The sequence below is a fragment of the Papaver somniferum genome, chromosome 10 (assembly GCF_003573695.1).
Source record: "Papaver somniferum cultivar HN1 chromosome 10, ASM357369v1, whole genome shotgun sequence".
Lineage (NCBI taxonomy): Eukaryota > Viridiplantae > Streptophyta > Magnoliopsida > Ranunculales > Papaveraceae > Papaver > Papaver somniferum.
Window position 1 is genome coordinate 149,261,651 of NC_039367.1, and position 9,231 is coordinate 149,270,881.

Sequence of the window (9,231 nt, forward strand, 5' to 3'; positions counted from 1 at the left end):
TAATCACTGTTATTGCAGTCTAGTTGATCGCAACTACTGCAGTCCAGCTTCATAGTCAGAGGCCAACAAGACTGACTCATTGGAAAGATCGCTAAGATTGTTTCCAGGATGTTCGATCCGCAACATATTCCATTCCAAAGTTAGAAAAATTTGCTTCCCAAATAACGTAGTGTCTACATGTTCGAGTTTGTAGTACGTCAAAATCATCACTGTCATGATCGCAAGGTTGTCAATTTGCCTACATCTCTAGGCGCTTGAAAACCCTAGAGAATACCTCCAGAAAAGCACCTCAAAAAGATCCAGAAAAGGCCACAAAAGTGTAGCAAAACGGTGGTGGAAAGTCCATGAGAAACGCCAACAGTCCCAGGAACCGTTGCTAAAACAAGAAACTGTTGCAGAAACGTTCCCGAACAATGGTATGAGTTAAATAAAACTGTTGCTGAAGGTTGAAGCAGAAAACCGTTGCAAGAAGGCTTGAAAGAAAAGACAACAGTTTCGCGAAACTGTCACCAAATGTATGGAGGAAAGATCTAGGGGTGTAAATTCAGCCCGGCAGCCCAAGGCCCAGTACTGTCCCCCCTGTCCCATGACAGACCATGGGTGCCCGTGACCCATTACGGGCTGGCCCGACCTAGACCATTTAAATAAGAGGGCGGGCACGGGCCACAATTTAAATTTTCTTGCCCGGCCCAATACCCTCCCTATTAGCCCGTCAATGTTACCCGCCCTATTAGCACGTCAATGTTATCCATTTACCTAGCCTAAATAACTATTTTCATTTTTTTATTCTAGAATATACTTGGTACAGATATTTAATACAGTCAACCCTCATAGTTCTCGTATGTATTTCTTAACTTTTACTTCACATGAATCTAAATTTGCTAACTTTTTAGAGAAAATATTGAGCAAAATCTAAGGTAAGAAAAATTATAGGAAGCTTGGTTTATCTTGTTCCCAACTCAATCTCGTATTTGATTATTAATTTAAAATAAAATTTGTGTACTATCACAATTACTTTATTTTTATTTTTAATTATATATATGTATGTAATATATTCAAGGCCTTCCCGGCCCTACCCACCCGAGCCCAAATTACATAACAGGCTTGGGCAGGCCATGAGTACTAACTGTAGATAAATAACCTTGCCCGCCCGGCCCTTTTAATTTCATGGATAATTTAATAATTAGGCCAGGCTGCCCGGCCCGACCCAATTTACACCCCTAGAAAGATCATTTTTTTTGACAACCGTTGCGAAAGTTCTCATACAAAAAAACCGGCGTCCAGAAGCCGGCGGTTCTCAATTCCGTCTACACTCTGGAAAATTTTTGATGCTTAGTCTAATATCAAACTTCGATGTGCTGCGTATATCAACCGTTGATGCCCTGTGGTGCATCAAACTTCAGTGAACTGCGGTACATCAATCATCAACAACCGGGAAATTTCGATACACAAAAGTATATCAAATTTCGATGTTCTGCGTATATGAACCTTCGATGCTCTATGGTGCATCAAACTCCGATGGTCAGCGATACATTAAAATGTCCGTCACCCACATCAATGGGTCAGTTCACCCACGTTACATTTAGGTCACTCAAATTAAGGTTCCTTCACCCACGTCAACCTTAGCCGATCATCTTCAACAGCTCCGCTGATCTTCAACAGCCCCGGCTTCGTCAGCAGCAGCAGATGCCGGCGGCAACACCCGGCAGAAATGTCCGGCAGAAGACGGCAGCTGCAGGTGGCGGCGGCAACAGCCGGCAGCTTCTGCCAGCAACCTCCTCCACCCGGAAGCGATCTTGTGGAGCTTCATCCGTCCGGCCTCAGTTGTCCGGCTGCAATTATCATACGGTGCGACAAGATGCAACTTAATCAAATGAATATGTTTTGGTGTAGCACGGAGTAACTTTATAACGTTTCTCCGATCTAATGCATCGCGACACAACTTAATTATATAGCCCTGGATGTTTCAGCCCCATGCTGTTTACCTAGCGGATTTATACGCCCCACTTGGGCTTGGTCTTAAATTTTGTTTCCTTGATATCTTCTTCATCCCACGTCCGAATTGGATGACTTTTGGCTCGTTGTGATCGTATTTCAATATCCAGTATCATGAAAGGTAAAAATTTTACAATTGGAGAAAAATATTTTTGGTACAATCACGTCATCAACATGTTTGGAGCAAGGCGCTCACCGATCATTTTTGTTTCTTCGATAACTTCTTCTCCGTGCATCCTAACGGAGTGATTTTCGTCCCGTTGAGATCGTATGTTAATTTCCAACATCATGAAGGTTGAAATTTCAACGTTTAAAGAATTTTTATTTTTTTTGAGATTAGAACGGCGACATCGAAGAGGGGCGCATTTTAATCACCATATGAAGCCATAACAAAATCCTCAAAGATTGACGTAATGTAGATTTAAGTCCACAACATGGGAAGTTCGTGCTTGTTGTGTAGATTTTCAAGTCTCAAGAAAATTATATACGGTGATGGTCATAACTGCTACAGTCCAGTTGATCGAGTCGTTGTAGTCCAGTTCCACAACAAATATTGTAGTCCAGTTGATCGAACTACTGCAGTCCTTTTTCGTATAACTGCTACAGTCCAGTTGATCGAGCTGTTGTAGTCCAGTTCCACAACAAATACTAAAGTCCAGTTGATCGAACTGCTGCAGTCCTTTTTCGTATAATTACTACAATCTAGTTGATCGAGTTGTTGTAGTTGATAGACACATTTTTGTGTCTAATTTGATCTCAATACTATATATTGTTGGCACTCGATTTTGTACTAATTATGTTATTTTATGTATTTGTAGGTATTTTTTGGAAATAAATATTTTTGAAAAATTCGGCTCGAAAAGTTGATTTTGGCACCCGGAGGACAAGTGTTATTCGGAATCTCGCTTTTGGATAAGGGGTAACCTAATTACTAAGGGGCACCCGCAGGTCACCCCAAAGCAGCTGTTATTCCCACCCAAGTTCAGGATAGGGGGACACCCTTTCTTCTACGTTTGAAAACTGAAAATTGGCGGGAAACGAAGAACAATTCTGCATGATGTTTGATCGAGAAAATGAAGAAGTTGGAATGCGATTCAATCGCTGAAAATTGGCATAAAGATGTGATATGACATAGGGAAGACATTTTGGGCATCGAATTTGATCGACATTGGCTGGAAAGCTCGTTTTAATTCACGAGCTCAAAACAGAGCAACGTGAACTGAACACGAGCTCAATCGTGTTTCTGCTATGCATGGAGTGATGTGGAGGCGCGGGAAAGCTTCTGAAGCTGATTAGGAGCGTACATGGAGATTTCTTTCTCCAAAACACTATAAATACAAGTATCGGTCATTGGTAAGAGGCTGTCGAGAGTTGGGAGAGAGTTAGAGACGTAAAAATCAAAGAACCAGACGTTGTGAAGAAGTTCCTGCTGCTGATGGAACTGAAGAACACGAAGAACATTGGACGAGGCAGGAAAGTCGTTAAAAACTGTCGCTTTATTGCGACACTTTTCCACTCCTTTCCGCGACTGAGTCGTTGTACCAACATCACTATATCTGTGTCGTTGATTCTGGACGCCTTCTGTGGGTCGCAGAATCCTGTTTTATACTATTTACTTATCTTTCTCTTCATTGTAAAACACTTTTCAGCATCAATGAAATTCTTTGAGAGCATTTTTACTATGATAAGTTAATTCCCTCGTAACCAAGGCAATGGAGGAAGCTATCCACGCAACATAAATGGGTAACTATTTCATTTAATTATATAATTCACCTAATCGCTGCTTTTGCAGAGTTTTAAATTGTTTGAATGATTGTTTTAATTATTTGTTATTCAGTTTGATAAGTTATGCTTGGTTTAATCTCTTGATAATCTATGCTTAAGGTTTACAAATAATGTTTGAGAATCTGTATGATTGATAGTGAATTAAAGATAAAAGAGGACTTAAGAATTGAATAGAGATTTGAAATATTTATCAATCAATTTTGCCTAATAGTGGAATCTAGTGTCTTGGTTACCTCTCGCACCCATTTTTAATATTTTTGTATATATATTTTTAAATCTAAAAATCCATTATCTTTACAAGTCCGAGCAACGAACTTTTACTACCACTTTCAAAACTATAACAAAATGGCGCCGCCGACGCGGACTTGTATATAGATTGATTTATTTTTTTTAGGTTTATTATTTTTTTCAGAATTGTTTGTTCCTTTTTACGTTTCTTTTTGTCTTTATTTTGCAGGTTCAAAGTGAAAACTAAGGACTTGGAGAGGAAAAATCTTAAAGCGAAAAGCGAAAAGAGAAGAAAAAAAGGACAATTTTAGGATTTAATATTTAATTTGTAATTTTTTTAGAGTGTGTGAGGAAACTGTATTTTTTTTTTATTATTTATTTTGGACTTTGGACTTTAAACAATTGGACTTTATTTTATTTTTTTAACCATACGGAAGGGTATTATTAAAAAAAAAAAAAAATTTATATAAACTGTGTGCAGGGAAGGACGACGGTTACTATATCGTCTCGGCCCCTCGGGTTCGTACGTGACATAGGAGTCGTGGCCCAAGTCGACTTCAACGGTTCTTCGCCCGTCTGTACGGGAGGTAAGTCCATCGAAACACTCGCGAATCTCCTGCAAGCGGGTTACTGTCTGCCTTAAGGTGATAATTGTTTGAGGACGAACCAGACTGTCTTTATTTTCCTAGTAAAGGGCAAGGCCTGGCCAAAACAAGATAAGGGTTCGGATTTCATCACCGTTCCCTTCTTGCCCGTTTTAGGAAAACAAAACCTAACGCGAACCCAAGCTTTAAAATCTGATTAGAAAGAGACCTATAGGGTATCGAGCTTGTTAGGAAAAAATTTCGAAAAATATTGGTTGCCCTTTAAGCACACTCCAAAGTTCATGATGGTTTCTGTGAGTTGAATGCGTGACTGCGCCGCCTTGTGATAGCGGTGAGGCCTTGGGTATCAAAGCTCCACTGAGCTTCCCTCGCCTCAATTCAACTTACTTTGACTCAGATTGATTCCAGAGGGGTTTGCTCAAATTGCAACGAATTCCCTTTCAAAAGATAGAAGCTGGTATAGAAACAATCTAAGTGGAGCCATCATGCTTTTTGTTTGATAGAAATCTTTAGGTTTGTTTTGGTGGAGTCGAGTCGGCCTTGTTTGTGGTTGTGTAGAATTCCCTTGCAATTAAGAATGTCGAACTGGTATGATAGAAGCCAATACAATGATTATCGATCTGAATTTGAATATGGACATCATCCTTTTTATGACCATGTTAGGAATAGTGGTTGGGAACGCCATCCTTTGGAAGGATATGGGTCATACCCTGGTGAGCCCAATTACTATCCACACATGCATCAATCTTACGAGCAAGAAGATTATAGTACTAGTTCTTCGTCTCTAGAGGATACAATCAAACTATTGAAAAGTAGTCCTTTTTATGATCACTTTGTTCCTATTTCTCCTTTAAAAGAGTCCCTCAGGGAGTTAACTGAGTCGACACGTAAGTTAGCTGAGATGAATAGTGTAATTATAGACGAAAGAACTTTCTATAGAGGAATCCCTCAAGCTGATGGCTGAGACGAACGAAAGACTTGCTCGAAATAATCTTAATTTCCAAAATAGTGTTTCCAATTTTACCCTTGATATAAATAGTGAATATTTGCCTAATTTAGAGGACGAGGTTAGAATAAAAGACACTACTTATTTAGATAAGGTTCAATCATTTTCGTACTATGATGATGAGGATAGCAGTAATGAAGAATCCGAAATATGTAGGCATAGTGATCAGGAGTCTAGTAATCCAATTGAGTTGTATAGTGATTATATTATTTCTAGTTCAAATCCAAATAATTTTTATGATTATTCACCTATTCAAAAGGACAAGGATTTGATTAGGGATACCACCATTTTAGACGATGTAGTTATTCCTTTTGATTACGAAGCCGATAGTGGGTTAGAGGAACGGGTTCATTTCGAAAATACTGTTTTAGAGTCTAGCGACTTAGAAACAATAGTCTTAGAAAAAGAAGATGAACTCGTAGAGATGAGTGAGTATGAACCTGACTTAGAAGAATCAATTGACCATTTCCAGGAATCTGATGACCTAGAAATTAGGGAAGTTTTGACTAGTCTTTCTAGAGACACAGAAAACTCTAAGTTTGGGGGTGATTATCATTCTCCATGTGCTTTAACTCTTAGAAAGTTCCCTCGTGTAGGAATTGACATTTATTCCTCAACCATTTTACAAGATTATCTTCATACTTGTTTTCTCGAACCTAATGATGTCCATAGAAAAGCTCAGTTGTTAGAAACCCATCCTCTGGTTGATGTGGTTAGCCCAGGCAATAATACCAAGATTGACTTTGTTTTCCCACCAAAAAATTTTCTACCAATTGTGGGAACATATAAATTTCAGATGTGTCAATTATTAAGTTTTGAGACTAAACCTAATTACTTTAGGAGATTAGGGTCGACACATCTGTTTAAGGAAGACCACCACTCTCTTTGTGGTCAGCTGTGTAAGTCAAATCTGATTGACTTTAAGGATCCCCAGTTATTCAGGTTGTTATTATTTTTAATTGAGTTTTTCCAGAATTTTAAACCTGAACTGTTGGATCTTAGCTATGAGGAAGTGCATCCAATGAAATTACTCTATCAAGATCCTTTCGTAGAACCTGAACCTGAACCACAATGGGACATAGGTATCTTAATCAGGAAACTAGATAAGGGTATGCAGTACAAGTTCATTTTCTTGGTTTGTTGCAGATTCCTTTTACTTGTGATAGCTCTATTTGGTTTCGATAACCCACAATTATTTCGGCTATTGCTATATGATTCGAGGTGATTAAACCTTTCTTAGTCTGGATGAAGACTATAAACTTAGCACTTATTGGGAGGTATCCCATGCTCACGGTAATATCTTTCCTTAACTCTTTCGCTTCAAATGGTAACAGTTTCTCCTTGTTCATGCTTTTAGTTTCATCTTTAGAACATTGAGGACAATGTTAGATTTAAGTTTGGGTGTATGGGAAAATCTTTTAGTTGCAATAAATAAACTCCAGAGCCTAGAAATTTACGCCTATTAAGGATAGCACTAACCAATCTAATTGGATGGAAACATTTTTGTTTTAGGAGCTGAGGAACCAATCTGACTAGATGGAAACATCTATAGAGTCTATTCATAAAAGCACAGAGCTCAGGTGTTAGAAATAACATGATAGTTTCGCCATATCTCGTCGAGTCCTTTTCACTTTCTATTTTTAGTTTTCTTTTATTTCAAGTGATTTGGTGGGGCACACGATTCAAGTTGTTACCTTTGCTAGGGTGAAATAGAGTGACTGAGTTACCTTTTCAAAAAATTAGACAGGACCAGTTAGACCAATCGGAATAAGTATTAACACTTGGATAGCAATATGCGTGTGTTCTCCCTGTTTCCGTCGCCTAAACAAGCGTGGAATGCAGGACCCGTGGGAACTATCGTGTAATATGCTGACAAGAAGCATGCGCTTGGATCAAAAATATCTATTCATGCTGTTAAGTTTAAAAAAAAATGGTTATTGTTATGTGTAGTCAACTGCTGGTTCCCTTGTATTTGCCAGTTTGTTGATCTAGATTTAAGTTATTGACCACTGGTTCCCTTGTATATGCCAGTGTGTTAATATTAGTCAGACCGGTATCTCAGTCATTTAGGTTAGGTTCATCTTGGCAGAGGCCTTCAGACAGATATGGAAAACACCGTTCGCTTTTCAACCATCTACATTTTTCTTTTTCCATCTTCTTAATCTTTTCATGTGATTAGTCTGACTCCGAGTATGATGTCCATTGTGAAACTATCTTAGTAGAGCTCTGTCACTTATATGAATTTTAGTATGCTTGAGTGCAAACTCGTGTACATCAATTGGAATTTCGCATCAGGGTTCTTCCTCTTAGAGTCAATAATTGTATGCCAACCAAGGAGGTTCTTTAGTGCTTTCCAAGGTTCTGCGTAGATATCTAGGGTCTGGAGTATTGATTTTTGTGGGTACACCTCTGATAAACCCACCCGAGATTAACTCGGTCACTTTTCAAGAATAAATTTTGCTCGAGGACTAGCAAATAATAAGTTTGGGGGTATTTGATAGACACATTTTTGTGTCTAATTTGATCTCAATACTATATATTGTTGGCACTCGATTTTGTACTAATTTTGTTATTTTATGTATTTGTAGGTATTTTTTGGAAATAAATATTTTTGGAAAATTCGGCTCGAAAAGTTGATTTTGGCACCCGGAGGACAAGTGTTATTCGGAATCTCGCTTTTGGATAAGGGGTAACCTAATTACTAAGGGGAACCCCCAGGTCACCACAAGGCAGCTGCTATTCCCACCCAAGTTCAGGATATGGGGACACCCTTTCTTCTACGTTTGAAAACTGAAAATTGACGGGAAACGAAGAACAGTTCTGCATGATGTTTGATCGAGAAAATGAAGAAGTTGGAATGCGATTCAATCGCTGAAAATTGACATAAAGATGTGATATGACATAGGGAAGACATTTTGGGCATCGAATTTGATCGACATTGGCTGGAAAGCTCGTTTTAATTCACGAGCTCAAAACAGAGCAACGTGAACTGAACACGAGCTCAATCGTGTTTCTGCTATGCATGGAGTGATGTGGAGGCGCGGGAAAGCTTCTGAGGCGTGGAGAAGCTGATTAGGAGCGTACAGGGAGATTTCTTTCTCCAAAACACTATAAATACAAGTATCGTTCATTGGGAAGAGGCTGTCGAGAGTTGGGAGAGAGTTAGAGACGTAAAAATCAAAGAACCAGACGCTGTGAAGAAGTTCCTGCTGCTGCTGGAACTGAAGAACACGAAGAACATTGGACGAGGCAGGAAAGTCGTTAAAAACTGTCTCTTTATTGCGACACTTTTCCACTCCTTTCCGCGACTGAGTCGTTGTACCAACATCACTATATCTGTGTCGTTGATTCTGGACGCCTTCTGTGGGTCGCAGAATCCTGTTTTATACTATTTACTTATCTTTCTCTTCATTGTAAAACACTTTTCAGCATCAATGAAATTCTTTGAGAGCATTTTTACTATGATAAGTTAATTCCCTCGTAACCAAGGCAATGGAGGAAGCTATCCACGCAACATAAATGGGTAACTATTTCATTTAATTATATAATTCACCTAATCGCTGCTTTTGCAGAGTTTTAAATTGTTTGAATGATTGTTTTAATTATTTGTTA